The sequence below is a fragment of the Meleagris gallopavo genome, chromosome 1 (genome assembly GCF_905368555.1).
Source record: "Meleagris gallopavo chromosome 1, MGAL_WU_HG_1.1, whole genome shotgun sequence".
NCBI classification, from domain to species: Eukaryota; Metazoa; Chordata; class Aves; order Galliformes; family Phasianidae; genus Meleagris; species Meleagris gallopavo.
The window spans coordinates 15,577,301-15,593,887 of NC_139404.1; positions in this window are offsets into that span (position 1 = coordinate 15,577,301).

Genomic DNA, 16,587 nt, shown 5'->3' on the forward strand with positions numbered 1-16,587 from the left:
TTTGTTGTGACACAATCCTTCTCTGCAGCCTTTTTAATGTCAGATCCAAGTACATGTTTCAGGAGATTTTGTTAGATTAAATAGATCCACAAGAAAAGGCAGTTGAGACCTTTTTTTCCAATTTTATGGCAGCAAGAGGCAACATCCAGGATTCTGGAGATGGAAGATATTGTAAAAGCACTTGTATGAAACTAATTGTGGGGATAATTACACCAAATCCTCTTCTACTCCTTTGTGCTACTTGCCTGCTATTTTCTTGGAGCCGCTTGCTGAGCAGTTAATTTTCTCTTGTTTATCTGACATGTTTCACTGTTTTCTCATTAATTACACAATTCCTATTGTTCTGAAGCCCTTTTGTGCATCCTACCACTTGCTGCATAATTGTACCATAAAAATATATTCTAATGCAAGGCTGACCCAATGCCCTTGGACACATGAACAACTCAAATAACTTCTTAGGCACCAGTGAGATCACAGAACTGCAGAATGGTTTGGGTTGGAGGGGACCTTAAGGCCCACCATCCCCAACCCCTGCCGTGGGCTGGCTGCCCCCCACCAGCTCAGGCTGCCCAGGGCCCCATCCAACCCAGCCCTCAATGCTGCAGGGATGGGGCAGCCACAGCTCTATGGGCAGCTGTGCCAGGGCCTCACCGCCCTCTGAGTAATGAACTGTGTCCTAACATCTAATCTAAATCTCCCCTCTTTCTGTTTAAAGACATTCCTCCCTGTCCTATCACTATCTGCCAGTGTAAAAAGTTGGTCTCCCTGTTGTTTATAAACCTTTTTTGAGTACCAGAAGGCCTCAATGAGGTCTCCTCAGAGCTTTCTCTTCCTCAGGCTGAGCAAGCCCCACTCCCTCAGCCTGTGTTCCCAGTAGAAGTGCTCCAGCCCTCTGACAATCTCTCTGGCCTCTTCTGGACTCATTCTAACAGCTTCACGTTGTTCTTGTCTGGGGTCCCAGGCCTGGACACAGATGGGATCTCCCTTCTGCTCTTTCTATGGATTTTCCTTCCAGAAGAGTTGGAGACAGTAAATGGCAAATCCCAACAGTTGGTACAGGAAACTCAAGGTGGGAATGAAAACCAGAATTACATGTCATGATTTCAATGGCATGTTTTCTGTGAAGGCTGATCCTTCAAAGAAAATGTATTATTCTCTTTGGGTCTGATTCCTGGTATTAAGTGCCTTTTTCTATAGAAGAATCACACAGACGTCAAGTTGATGGGCAACCTCCATAAAAATATGCTTGTGGGCGAGGTTTTGCCTGACCCTTTGTTTTCTCTGTACCAACGGATGACATATTCATTTCCCAGTTCAAAAAATGCTCTGTTCCGACTTGCCTGGGTGTGAATTATTTCAAGCTTCTTTCTGAAGGGAATTTAAAATAAAACTGCGAAGTTAAAAAAACCAAGCTGCTACCCAGCTCCATTCAGTGCTCAGTTCTACAAAAAATAAGTAGCTTCAAGGAATTTTCTTAAAACATGAAGTTTACAAGAGCAGGGAAGAAACCCTATGAATAGTGGGAAGAGTATTTCCCTTTTTTAAGTTCTACTGTGAGAACTCCAGGCTGAAGGAGCCCAACATTACGTATACATAATGTTAAATATAAATTTGTACATATAGCATGTATTCATAACTGCTTACTTCACAAGTGCACCGGTGATCTACTCCTGCTAAAGTAGCACTTTGAGCAAATAAGCGTAGAAACCACAACAGTCAGCCATAAAGCACCTTCTAACCACACTTTATTCATCAACCTTCCAGTTTTCCAACATTTGGAAAGAAAACAGAAGTTTCGTGCCATACATTAAAAGTGAACGAAACCAGGTTCTGGAGGGGAACATTGTTTATTATCCCTGATCCCAAATTACCTAGCAACACATCAGGCATGAAGAAAGAAGAGCACCTGGAAAACAACTTACAGGTTTGTAGGCCGTCTGTGGTGCTTCCTACTCCCTCCTACACTTAAGGTTGCGTCTCTTCTAAGAGCCCAGATGAAGTCTAGCGGAGAAGAGAAGCAAGCTATGAGGAAATCCTCCATGTTGTGGCTCAGCCTCAGGCAGCACCATTGGTACTCTGGCAAGCAAAGCAGAACAGTGGGACATGACATCTGCATTGCTGGTTGGGAGTCCCTCGTTGGTGCTGTGCCCCCCGCTGATCCCCTGGAGCTGGGGCACTACAGTGAAGGTCTGCATCTGCCCAAAGCCCCCGCAGGAGTCTGAAACCTGAGCTGTGTGTCAAGCTGGTCTGAGGACCAGAGCTGAGTCCTAGGTAGAATGATTGCCTTGGTATCACTCCAGTGAGGTTAAGCCAGGTAAAACTAGCATTTTAGACAGTAATCACCAGAAAGAAACATGATAAGAAGTCACTATGTAGACAGGCATTTGGACTTCTAGTCCCGTGTGAAGCCATCCCCTTTCCAGCCCAAGAAAGCTCAGTGAGCAAAAGTCGTTATTTCTTTCACCTTTCATCTGAGTCTATTTTGAGAACAGAGGAATTAGTTTGAGCTCCTTCAGATGAAATCTGAACCTTCACCTATTACAGGAACCACACAGGTTTGGAAACGTTTCAGAAAACACTTTTATTGCTAACATTAATTATTCTTAATGCCAGAATGGATTCCAAAACACTAGGATCTTTATTGCAGGAGCAATGTTCAAGGCTTCTTGGCTCTATATAGCTTCTATTGTGTAGCAAGAGAAGAAACAATTTAGGGCTTTCAGACAGGGAGTTTGTTTTAGCCTATCATGTTGCTGCTTCTTTTAAAATCCTCTGTGGAGGGAGCAGTGATTTGGTGTTGTAACTTGTTTATTTCCTTAGACTTAATACCACCCATTTATAATTTACCCTAAGGAGCTCAGCTCCACCCTTCTCAAATAGTGCCTGTGAGTTTCCTGACTCTAAATGGGTTTGGTATTTTTTCCCCTCACTTGCACTGGCTGAAGATTCAACTAGTTAAAACATGCAAATAGACAACGACACCAAGAGAAGAGCAAATGTAATGCCCAGAAATTGCACGGTGGCTGAGAGCAAAAAGCTGAGTGTGGCACAACTTTATGGGAACACTGAAGCTCTGTGGGGGAGGATGCATTGTAAGTGTAGTCCTAAAAAAACAGGATGCCAAAACTGATGCTCCAGTTCAACTAAGCAGCGTAGAAAGCCCTGATTTATTGATTTTTATTTTTATTTTTTTGCCCTAGAATCACAGAGTCATTTCAGTTGGAAAAGATCACTAAGTCTAATGGACCTGACGTATTGAGTCCCATCACTAAAGCGTGCCCCTTAGTGCCACATGTCTCCTAGTTCCCTCTGGGGGTGAGGATTTCAGCACTTCCCTGTCCCAGAGCCTCACCATTCAAAGGTCAGCTCTAATGGATTCATCCTAGGGGGTCAGGAGAGCCTGCTGAAAGTCCTTTCTGCCAGCCCATCACAATCAAGGTGCAGCACTACAGCTACAGTTGCCTTGCCAGCTTCTGGCATGTAGGCAGGGGATTACAGGACTAGTTAACGCAGAGGAGTACAAAAGATAGACACCTCTACCTTGGCTAAGAGACTGCAGGGACTGCAGGAGGCAAAATCTAACGCCTCATTGCAATATTGGGAGATGCAGTCACCAAGGAGCAGTTACTGATGGTGGCACAAGGACATCAGGAGTGGGAGGTGACACATAAGAGGGAAAATTCAGACTGAATATTAGGCTCCAGGAACTGAAACAGAGATGTTTCTGATTGTGAAGCAGCCTTCTGACGGAAAGAGTAAAAGCACAGTGCAGGAATGCACAGTGCATTCACACTGTACAACTTCTTGTGGATAGACATGAAGAGAGTGTGAAAGCAAGGGCACCCTCAAATTGGTCTAGACTGTTACTTTCCAGAAATTCAATTACATTCAGAGACAAAGTATTTCAGGCTTTTATGGGTGGAGGCACACAGCTGTAATGAAACACTTTCAGGCAGGGGGTTAGCTGCCCTGCTGGAAAAATAAAAGCATAGGCTGAAATGCTTAATGTGGGAATGTGAATGAATATGAATTCAGCATTGCAGGTCACTCGCACAACAGCAGTTGTTGATGGTACTCTGAGCAAAGCCAGCTGATGTAGGTGCCCAGCATCCTACTATTATCTGCACGAGGCACTGTGGCTCTCACTGTTTACTTACCTCCCTCACTGTTATTTCATACCCAGGCTCTGATGGGAAGAGGCTGTCTTGATTTCGGATTCTGGTCTAGAAGCTTACTTTGCACCATGACTGCTTTTCATGTTGCCCTGTTTTACACTGCCCACGGCCCCTCTTTGCTGTCTTGAGGCTGGCAGGGCCCTCTGCATCCCTCTGGCCCAACCCTTCCCCAGCACAGACACCCAAAGCAGTGCCCAAATCCAGATGGTCCCGCAGCCCTTTTCAGCAGCCTCTGCCCATCTCAGGCTCAGCACATATCTGCAGATCACGTCTCTGGCTGCTGGATTTCTTCAGCAATCACTCAGTGTTGTTTCATAAAGGAGAGGAAGCACATCTGCACTCATAATGAATTTAGTTGTCATCACTTGTCAGTTTTGTGCTCTGAGGTCTCAGTTAGGCACCGTAATTATCATTATACTTATATATAGGTAATTACAATCTGGGAAACTTTCCAAATTCTTAAGTGGGATTGGTCAGACCCGTGTGCAGAGATGGAACCCTTGCACCAGCAGCCTGGCAGTACCACGGTGGTTGTGTGGAATTGAGATTTGCTTTTGTGCTCAGGCACAGGTGTAGCTCCTGCCTCAACCTCCTGGCATTCCCCAAACAGACATTTTAGCCTGGAAGGCTGCAAGGTGTCATCAGGGAAGCAGTCAGCAGGGAAAAGGCTTTGAGCACCCTGATCTATCTATAGATCTCCCTGGTCATTGCAGGAGGGTTGGACCAGATGACATTTAAGGGTTCTTTCCAACTCAAACTTGTGATTCTATGATTCTAAGAGGACAAAGACAACAGGTTACACAGGGTGGGAATGGGCATTACATCCCATGCAACCCAAACCATTCTGTGATTCTATGATAGTATATCAGTGCTGTCTTGATGTTTTGTTTGTCCCCTGGGGCACAAAACATATTTTCATGTGCATAAAACCCTCTGAGAATATTTCCAATCTCCCCCTGCTGCCGTACCCACCACAGGCTGCACCTTCTGCCATGGCACCCCAGGGAGGTGCAAGGTGCCCTGTGCTGTGCCATGGGCGCTGCGTGGGGACTTCCACCACCTCTCTGCTGCCCACACACTGAGTATTGCTGCAACGTTAGGAACTGCTAATGGCCATTTCCACCCATAATTTGAAAAAAATGGAATATTTTCTGAATTATGATGAGGCTAAGACTCACAACTAAACATATTCTTGCAGATGCCACTGTTGGTGTTGAAAATGTTGTCAAAATGGCTTATTCTGAACTTTCTAGCAAGAAAACCCAACTGTCAGCACAGGCAAAGAAGGGCCCTGGGTTGTTTGTGGGCATGGTGCAGACATGCTGCTCTTCTCATCAGTGGGTGTTGCTGAGTGCCATTGGGTTGCTTTCTGGGAAAAAGGAAGCATACATTATTATTATTATTATTTTGTTTGGAATAGGGAATTCTCCTATTTACCTTTCACTTTCTCACCTTGGGGATGCCAGACCATTTGGGCATGGTGAAGAATATTGCCCTGTAACTGCATTTTATTCCAAAACAAAGATAGTTCTCTTTGCGCTAACTCAAAAACCCCATCTGCCATACTGCCATACAGCTCTCTTGAAAAGGATATGAGAGAGAAAAGAAATGGGAAATCCTTGGCTTTCTCGTGTACTTTAGCTTTTGAGCAAGTGCTATGTTCACCCTTAGGGCAGCATTTTTTTAAATACAGAAGGTATCACCCTGCTAATGCACTAGGCAGGAGCTTTGTGGTCATTAGAGTACATCATGGTAGTAGCTGAAGAGGGAATTTGGTCTACTGTGCCCAGGGCTTGAGTCAGGGCCAGGACTCAGCAGCAAGACAGGTGTACTTGCCACAAAGAAGGCTGATGGCATCTTGGAATGCATTATGCAAAGTACAGCCAGCAGGTCAAAGGAGGTGATCCTTGCTCTCCACTCAGCCCCGCAGAGGCTACAGCTGAAGTGCTTTGTCCAGTTCTAGGTGTCCCAGTTCAAGAGAGACATAAATGTACTGGAAAGAGTCCAGTGCAGGGCTACACAGTGAAGCAGGAGCTGTAGCACCTCCTGTGTGAGGAGAGACTGAGAGAGAGAGTGGGGCCTGGTCATCCTGGAGAAGAGGAGGTTCAGGGAGATCTCATCCATGTCCATAAATACCTGAAGGGAAGGTGCAAATGAGGATGGAGCCAGGTGGTGCACAGTGCCAGGACAAGAGGCTGTGGGCACACACTGGAACACAGAGGTGCCACATGAACACCAGGCAGCACTTCTGTGCTGTGTGGGGGGCTGAGCACTGGCACAGCTGCCTGGAGGCTGTGGATCTCATCCTTCAAAGCTTCAGAAGCTGCCTGGCTGTGGCCCTGGGGCACCCTGCTCTGGGTGTCCCTGCTGGGGCAGGGGTTGGGTAGAGGGACACAGGGTGCCCTGCTGGCCTCAGTCATGCTGTGATTCACAACAGGACTGTGACAGAGGGGCCAGGGGCAGGATAAAACAGGGCCAGAAAGATGGAGAAAGGGGAATTGCTGATGTGTATCAGAAGAGAGGAAAGAGACTGCCAGAGGGATCATAGGTAAGCATTCCCTGCGTTCTGACTGTCTGGAACAAAACTCTTGGGGCATACTGAGATAGAGCAGTGCAGTAGAAATCGGCTGCAAACTGGAAAACAGCAATTATGTCACAGCTTGGCAGCTTGTCACCCAGTACAGAACTTCCCAGGATGGCTGTCAGCAGTTCGCAGTCATCTGCGCCAGACCAGCCTGCCCTCCCTGACACCGACCCAGTGACCCTGCAGTGTCAGAGCAGCTGCCCCATGTCCTGACTGTCCCTATGCCCACTCTGGTACAGATGCAGAGCTGATTGTGGGGTTACCAAGAGACATGTCTCCAACCAAGCAGTTCTCTGTGGTTCCCCTCTCCCCAGCAGTGTGAATCCCAGCATCTGGAGCTGCTTGGGGCACGAGCTCACAGCCACGCACCCTGCCTGGTGGAGCAGGGGCAGCTGGCGTGTCAGAGCACAGGCAGCCCTCACCTGCAGTGTTTATTTAGACTGCTGACACTTCTGCTGAGTGAGATGCTCCGGGATGTAATAATCACAGCTGACATGTTGTTAGCTGGCAGGTCTGATCACTTCAGCTGGAGTGCCACTATATTATTGTTGTGATCACTGACACTGTAAGAGCTCATCTGACAGCCATCAGCATATCTGAAAGGCACACCAGCCAGCCCTGCTGATCCCTCTTGTCACACTGCTCAGCACTTCAGGAGCACTCCTCAATTACTTGCGTTCTGCACAAACTCTATGTTGCAAATATACCATCTTTACTCACGTATCCACAACGCCAATCCTTTACAATAGCTTTTTCACTGTGGGATGGTGCAAAAGCAAGTGTGGAGATAGCGACGGCTTTGTTGTTTCTGTCCAAAAAGTCTGCCTGTCCCCTCCAAAGGGAAGAACGGAGCCGTGCAATTCACCGTGCAGCCACTAGGGAGAGGCAAAAGCTATTGCAAAATGGACTGGAAGAGCTAATGTAACAGTATTTCCAACACATCCCATTTACATCAAACGAAAGCTTCTGGCCAATCTGTCTTCGTGGTTCTTAAAATAGACCTGGCAAAATTCAAATACAAGAATTAATTTTGAATCTCATTAGCTCTGTAGTCAATTAGTTAATTAGAAAGCGGTTGCAGACAATCCGTATGAAGCACACTCTAATTATCCCTTCCTACCCAGCGCATGAAAAATTCATCATGGTTGGGTTGCTTCACCTTTTAAGACAATGACAAAAGCAGCAGAGAGCATTCAGAGGAGCGTTTTCATAGAAAGTCTTCATAATTTGCCTATTAAAAATCAGGTTTTTTGTATCAAGCCTTACAAAAAGACTCTTACAGAAGGAAAAATCTTAGCCGTAAAACTCAAAGGTATGAAATACTGACTGTGCACACCAGTGTCTGTATTCTTGTCATGGTCTTTCCAGAGTTTTGCAGGGCCTTCTCATAAGGAGGAGAAACAACAACAACAAAAAAAACTAAATTATGAGGACAACATTTACTACAGCCGAAGTACATCAGTATTCCAGGCTGGTGAAACTGATGGATATTTTAAGACTTTTCAGATGTCACATGATTTTGATCATAGAAGTGCTGTATGAAAGGTGAAGCGACACACTTGCTGGTTTCCTAAAATATATCTGAGGATCAGAATCTGACATGCAAAATAACTTCCCTGCCTCCCTCTGCAGTTTCACTCAGGCTCTGAGGAAACCATTCAGCCGGCGTATTGAGTTGGGTTGGGATGTCCCCACAGGAGCTTTTAGCTCTGCATTGCTGCCCTGGAACACATGGCAGGGAGCATGGGTTGTGCTGAGAGTCCCATGCGGCCACAGGACACTGCCACTGCCACTAGAGCATGGTGAGTGGTGCTGGGGGACACAGCTGGTGGCATGGAGCAGGTTGGCACCGCTGCGGAAAAGCAGCTTCTGGGTTTCTCTTCAAGCCATTCCTCTACCATAACAGACCTCTGAAAAGCACTTTGATGATGAGTGCCATTTGCACCCAGCCTGCAGATTTGTTCCTTTCAGAGAAAGCCACCCACACGGGGATGACTTCTGCTGCTGCAGTGGAAAGGGGATGGCAAAGCAGCAGCAACCCAGGTGAAGGCAGAGAAGTGGAGAAGTGTTACCTGGGGCACTCTTCACTGAGTTTTTGTCACCTCTCTTCAGTGCAGGGTAAGATGCTGCTGTCTGGAACTCCAGGATAGGGACATTAATCATATTTTATTCCATTTGCTGGTGAGAACCCTGAAACCCAACCTTGCCTTGTAGATCAGCAGGGAGGAGATGGGTCTGCCAAGCCTGATTCCTCCCTTGCTACTTTTTTACAAAGAAATTCAATGCATCAAACCTATGTTTTTGCTGCGAGAGCTAGGCAAGGAAAGCTGAAACTTCTTTTTGCCTGATACTAAATGGGGAAAAACAAAAACCAGAGAAGAGCTCTGAGTGTCAACAGTGAGTCAGAAATGCCAGGAGGGAGCAAGAATATCGGGTTTCAGCTCCTCGACCTTCCCAGCCTTGCTCTGAATCATAGAATCATAAAATCATTTGAGTTGGAAGGAACCTTTGAAGGCCAAGTAGTCCAACCTCCCTGCAATGAACAGGGACACGTACAGCCTGATCAGGGTGCTCAGAGGCCCTCGCAGCCTGATCTTGAATGTCTCCAAGAACGGGACATCCACCATCTCTCTGGACAACATATTCCAGTGCCTCACCATGCTTATTGCAGGAACCCCTTCCTTCCTTAAATGGAAGAGGGATCATCAGCACTTGCTTCTCCTGATGTGGCAGAGCAGCCCTGCTTTCCCAAGGAGATGTTAGTAAGCCCCTTTGACTGACAGTCAGAGATGGGAAGGTGATTTCCTGTGAGTTTGGTTAGTATGAAAAATGGATGCATCAGCAGGATGATCCATCGCTTTTAGGGTCCAATGAAAACAGAAAGAAGCTTAATCTGCCTTCCAAGATGAGGGAGAGTGATGAACACATGATGGTGAGGAGGAAGACAAGAAGGAGGTGGAGAGTTTGTTTTGGGAGAGCATGGGAGGAAGGAGAGAGCATCTCAGAGTGAGGAGCAAAGTGTAACAGTGGGAGCCTCAGGGCTGGTCCTGGGACCCTGTGGGGCTTCAGCGGTGATACGTGGGGTTGGGGTCTGCAGGAAGGAGGAGGATTCCTAGAAGAATTGCAGCAATATTCAGGAAAGACGGCCCAGAAGAAAGCCCAGAAAGATTTTTTTTCCAGCTTTTCTGGGCCAAAGAGATTAACTGTGCCTCAGGAAAAGGCCTGGACAGATCTGACTGGTGTTGATCTGTACTGGGTGGCTGATGAAGTGGGTGGAAGGACCAGGCAGTCATTTGCACTTCAGGCAGGGCTTTACCTCCTCCTGGTGGAGTATTTCACGACAGAGAGCAGCTACAGCCCCTGCCCTCCATTCTGTCTGAGTTCTGAAAAGGAGCAGTGACTCACCTGAGCTCCACAGCATCCCAAAATGCCGCGGTGACCAGAAATAACAAGTGAATTCCCTGCATCACCTAAACCACAAAGCAGTCACTGCTGGAGGTCATTCTAAAAGATGAATGAGCAGGAAGGCCAGTTACCCAACTTCCTCACCTGACATTACAACCTGAATGTGAAGTCCAGTTCAAAATCAGTGTGGGTTTTGTCTGTGTCAGCTTCTGCTCGCTCCCTGAGCAGGTTGTGTTGAAGCTGTCAGTGATGGATGAGGAAGGCTGGAGGGACCAGGGCTGTCCTCCCACACCATGCATAATTAAAGAGAACAAATATTTGTCATTAGCTTTCAAACTGTGTATAAGGGAGATTCATGCAGCTCGAAGAGCTATGTAATTAAGTGCTGCTAATCTCCCAAACTGTAGTAGGATCACACTGGTTTTAGGGAGTACCTCCCACGGGAGGCTGTCCTTTCCAAACTAACTCATGTGGGCTTCCCACGGGCTGCAGCTCTTCAAGCACTGCTCCAACATGGCTCTGTACCACTCCAGCGCTGTCCCCACGTCTGCAGCTCCAGCTGCAGGCACCTCCTTGCCTGTTAAGGGAGAACTGGTCAAAGCCACCTGCGGTGAGGTGCAGAAGAAAGAGGAAGAGGCTTGAGGAAACACTGCACAAAAAGATTTTAATCCCGACGGAGACCTGCTGAGACTGGCACTGGGTTGGAGGAGCTGGAAAACTGTGGGGAGCAAGGTAGGATGTAAACAGATGTTGTCCTCGTAGTTGATGTTGATGAAGAAGTCTGCAACAAGAGGTGCAATGTGTCTACAATTATGAGTACTGCAGAAAATGGAATGGAGGCAGTCACTGAGATCCTGACAGGACAAGAGGCCATGGGCACAAACTGGAACATAGAAAGTTTTGTCTTAACACCAGGCAACACTTCAGTGCTGAATGGGTGGCTGAGCACTGGCACAACTGTCTCAAGGCTGTGGATCTCCTCACTGGAGATCTCCAGAAACCGCCTGGCCGTGGCCCTGGGCACCCTGCTCTGGGTGTCCCTGCTGGTGCAGGGGTTGTGCAGAGGGACATGGAGGGCACTGCCAGCCTCAGTCATGTTGTGGTTCTGTGATCCTCTCTGAAAACTGCCTCAGCACGCAGGGAGTATCTGCTAAAGCAGTGAATAAAGTCTGTCCTACAGATGGCTAGGATTGAACCTCACTCTCTGACTTCAGTGGTGAACTGAAACAGCCACAAACTCCTACTTGCTGGATCCTGCTGCTATTGCAGACCGTAAAGCACAGGAATAGCGGTCACAGGCAGCACTCCATAGGGCCCATTTTGCTTAGAAGCAGCCACCTTCTGTGTACAGCAGGCGAAAATATCAGGCACAAACCCCTGGCTATACCACATCAGATACAAATGGCCGCTCACAGTGTGCAGCAGCACCCAGTAGCAACCTGGTGCTGTACCTCACTGGTGGGACCCCACGCTAAGGCTGGGCAGATCACCAAGTGTGGGTAAGAGGCAGTGGAGTCAGGGACAGGTGCTCTTCTTCTGGCACCCCGTTGTCCAGCAGTGCCCCTGGGATTCCCCTTGAGCACTTCTTGCCCATCTGCCTTGTGCACGTGTGTGAGAGCTCTGCCACAGGCACTGTTTGCTGTAGAGACCCGATCTCATCTGAATTATGTTAGCACTGCAGAAATGGAGATACAGTAATTGGGATGGACGGTTTATTCTTTCCCGTTTTATTTCATCACTGACACTGGCTGCATTTCGATGAACTGATTTATACTGAATACTGCTCTACGGTGCTCCCAGCTGATCTGTACAGGAATGAAAACAACTGTCAGCATGCAGCTGCATGGCAACTGTCATCTCCTATGGCAGGTGCCACAAGTAGCTGTGTGTGTGTTGTCCTCCAAGGTCGGGGCTTTCGGCTGCATTCCAGGTGAGTGTTTGCTGTGCCCCAGTGACTCAGCTCAGGAGCCTGACATGGACACCGTGTCAGCTCAAGGCTCAAAACCCAGATGATATCATAACCATTTCTGTACAGATGAGGTGCTGCCTTCTGAGGTTCTGGGACTCATCACCTTGTGGGGAATTCTGTGCTGACTGAGTTGAGGGAAAGAACAGCCCAGGAAGAGAACGAATGAGGTTTTTTACATCACTAAAAATAAGTTCAATTCTAATGGAAATCCCACTTAATTTCTGCCCAAGCAGCTAAGCAGGATCTTGCACTGGTGCTTACTGAGCACAGCTCCTGGGCTCCAGCGAGGTACGCTGGGTATAGCACTTAATATGGTTTGAGTAGTACATGCCCAAATCTTAAATCTCAGCTGTGAGTGCTCTGATGTCAGCAACAGAGGAAAGCAGACCTGCACAGCCTGGCATGTACAGTGCTATGAAATCCCTAAGGTGATCAGAGATGTCAGCTCAACCCCTTGTCTTCTGATGGATCTTTTATAATAGCCAGGCACATCATACACCTGGCTGACTGTGGGGGCTGGAAACACTGCAGACATTGCAGCTGCCTCCCTGGGGTCAGCCTTCATCCAACAGGTACAGGAGCACCATGTAACTAGAATATGTTTAGGACATTGTTCTCAGTTCTGAAATAGCACAAGGGATTCACTGTTAAACTGCCTGCAGGGGCAGGAGGGAGACCTGTTATAAAAATTAGTAACAACAATAACAACTGATGCTGCTATCAGTGCCCAGATTTTCTGACCCAGCCAAGGGGGAGACCTTTGTTTGAATTCAGGGGAAGAAGCAGTTTGGGTTTCCACCTGTGGGCAGGCATTCAGCTCTCTTAGAAGTGTGTGGGAGATTTAAGTAACACCTAACTGTGTTATCCATTGACAAAGTGAGTCTTGGAAATAACATGAAAGATGTGAATCAATTTGGAGCATGTGATCCAAATTATACATTACCAAAAAAAAAAAAAAAAAAAGGTTAAAAAAAATTTAAAAAATGAGTATTGGTTTCTGAACAGTCCAAACTGACCATTCAGTTGTATGGAATGAGTACGTATGGCATGGATGGTGATTCTGCCCCTGCATGCTCTCAGGTCCTGGAAGGGCTGATGGGTACAGGGAAGTTCAGGGGATGCTGCATGCACTCAGCAGCTGGGGGGCAGGATGAGAGTTCCTCCCGCTGTTCCCTTGTAACTGGTTAACTTTGCTATAAAGCAGAGAGCCCCCATTGCTTGCAAACTTGCATCTAGTTAGTCTTTTGTCATTAAAATTCTTTGTGTCATCTATGCACTCCTAATCCCTTTAAAATATGGCCGAGCTCCTGGTTGCCGCGATACCCTTTGGCACGGAGGATCTTGCCGTTGTTTTTCATGGTGTGCAGCTGCTTGCTGTGAACTTTCTGCTGCTGCTCAGCATTATTCATTATCCCCTACTACCAACGCAGAATAACTCAAAGGACGATTGGCTCACGCTGGCTCTGAAAGAGGCATGGTGCGTGTGGCCTCGTGATTCCAAAGAGATCTATCTTTTCCATTTCTTACTGCCAGGAATCAGCAGAACCGGGGGGCTGCAAGAGCTTTTGTCCTCTTGCGTTTCAAACCTGAGGAGAGGGGTGATGAGAAGAGGGGTGAGCTGCCTGCTGCCGAGCCATAAAGGCTGCTTTGTGCTCAACCGTCCGGGCTAAAAAGAGCGCTGCTCTCCCCTGCGAGCTGCCCAGGGGCTGCTGACAGACCCCTCGGGGACAGCCTTTGTTAGCTCTGGGTCAGTTGCGGTGTGAGATGTCTGGGTCCTCTCTGTATTGCAGCTGCAAAAGGGACAAGGGGTCCCGAATTTGAATTTTATTCTTTTCTTTTTTCCCACCGCCGAGTTTTCCAGTTAGAGCTGGTGCACTCTGGACTGGGGCCCAAGTGCTGCATGGGCTTCAGGTGAGTCTGTGTAGATGTGGGTGAGATGCTGTGAGGAGAGGAGAATGCTGCTGCTCGTATCAGCACTTGGATATGACTTTAGTACCTGAAGGAAAGGAGGAAGAAGCAGTGGAACAAACGTTCATCCCAAGAACACAGTCCCTCAACAAAAGCAGCTGTTCCCATACCAGTTTGCTCAGCCAAGCCTCTGCTGCAAACCCCAATTCTTACTTCACCAGCACTGAGCCATACACAGTGAGCCTCAGAAAAGCTCCTCCACAGGTCTGTGGAGATGGAGCAGCTCAATTGTCTATTTTCATCGCTGCCCACAAGAACAGGCTTCTGGGAACCCTCAAATGTTGCAGCACCCCGAAGAAACAGAAAGCCTACAAAAGGAAGATGGTAAATGGCAGCAACAGCCCCACATTGCCTTCATTTTAGTGAAACTAATGGGATGCACTTACATCTTCTTACGCTGGCCTTCCCAGGCAGTCTGGGACGAAGAGAGGAATCTGAGCGCTCATACCAACAGCACTCATTGCTCCCTAGTCTAGGGTTACATTTTCTACAGCCACCCAAACGTGCCCTGGCTGGTGGGGCAGAGTAGGAGCTGCCGCAGGGCTGGGTGCAGATGGGTGCCTGCCGAGATGCAGGAGGAGCAGCACGGCACAGCCGGGCTCCACAGACTCAGTCTGGGGTTGCTTCCAATGCTGCTCAGCCGTTGCCATTTCTTATGAACCACAAATCTTCCCATTTCTCTTACAGCTCTCGAGGAGACAGTTAAATCTGCGAGATTTGTTTTCTGAACGAATTTTGTAAGAGATTCTATAAGAGATTTCTTGGGGAAGGATTAGTCTTACAGACATTAAAAAGCAGGAAATTGTATTTTTTTTTTTCTGAGCAACTGTATTAAGGGAGAAAATGTGAAATATTTTGAGAACAGCTTTCCTTCATACGAGAAAGCAGAAGCGCTATTCCTCTCCCTTTCTCACACCATCTGTGTGTATTAACGCTAACTATTTTAGAAACAAAACATCTCTTACATCTTTCAAGCAGGCTAACACAATCCGTATAACCACCAAGGCAAGCACAGAAGCCATGTAGAAAAGAGGAAAAGCTTTCTTTTATGCTTTCTTCTAAGCTTCAGAAGCCTAAGAAATCTGCCTGAAGCTCCCCGTAGTTCATGAGGAGTGCAAGGCAGACAATGCATGAATTTATGTAGATGTCTTTTGGTACATCCAACCCAGTATCTTGTTTCCTGCAGTTCCTGTGAGGGAATCATAGAATCATAGAATGGCCTGGTTTGAAAAGGACCTTAAAGATCATCTGGTTTCAATCCCCCTGCTATGTGCAGGGTTGCCAACCACCAGACCAGGCTGCCCAGAGCCACATCCAGCCTGGCCTTGAATGCCTCCAGGGATGGGGCATCCACAACCTCCTTGGGCAACCTGTTCCAGTGCACCACCACCCTCTGAGTGAAAAACCTCCTCCTAATATCTAACCTAAATCTCCCCTGTCTCAGTTTAAAACCATTCCCCTTTGTCCCATCACTATCCACTCTTGTAAAAAGCTGTTCCCCCTCCTGTTTATACGTTCCCTTCAAATATTGGAAGGCCACAGTGAGGTTTTATTTCCAATATCCTTCAGCAAAGGGCTCAAGAAGTGAACTACCCATGGTGTGGTCTGCTTTCACACATTTTAATCTGGTTCTCTCAGTTTCCTCTGGATCTGCAGACAGCCACAGTCATGTGGCACTTGAGTCCATCTGATGGTCTCTGCAGTTCATAACTACATAATAACTGGATAACTGAAATGTTGGCTCCGTTCTCCCAGCATCCCAGAGGAGCGTGACCATAGACTATGCTCTACCTTTTGTCACCTGGTTTGACTCTTCCCGAGGCCCAGGTATCAGTTCTGCTATAAAAATGCATTGAGAGTGCTGCTCTGCAAAGGGTTACCAGAGAGGAAATGAGCATTAGCAGCAGCATTATTTATTTCTTCGGAGACAAATACTCTGGTTCAGATCAGTTAGATAGCTATTTTTTTCTAAATGCTTCTTTTCCTGAATTATGCTGAACTTATGAGTTTGTCTTTAGAGACTCTAAATCTCTTTAGCTCTGATTTCTGTTACATAGCATAGCTGAACTCTTAGCTTGTTTCTCCATCATGTGGCATCTGAGTCTTAGCTTCCTTCTCCATCAGCAAAGCACCCTCATTTCCCAGTGCAGCGAGTGCAATATCATGCTGATGCCCAACAGATGAGTGCTTCATTTGAGGGTACTTTCTGATCCCTCTTTAAAAGGAAGCTCTTTCTCTTCCGGGGGTTTTCAGATGCTTAATCCTATTCCATGCTGCTGCCTACAAACATCTCATAGTCCAAAGAAAGATGGTTTCAGTGACAGTGATCACTAGGTTGCATAAAAAGAAATTCTGAATGTGTCTGGAACGCTTTTTTAGCTCAAGAATCTCAGTGCTTCTGGCTGTGTGTGAGGGGGGAAGTGTTGTCCCTGGGGACCACATGAGAGCTGTTGGACAGCACGCACCACAAGAAAGAACCGTCTGCA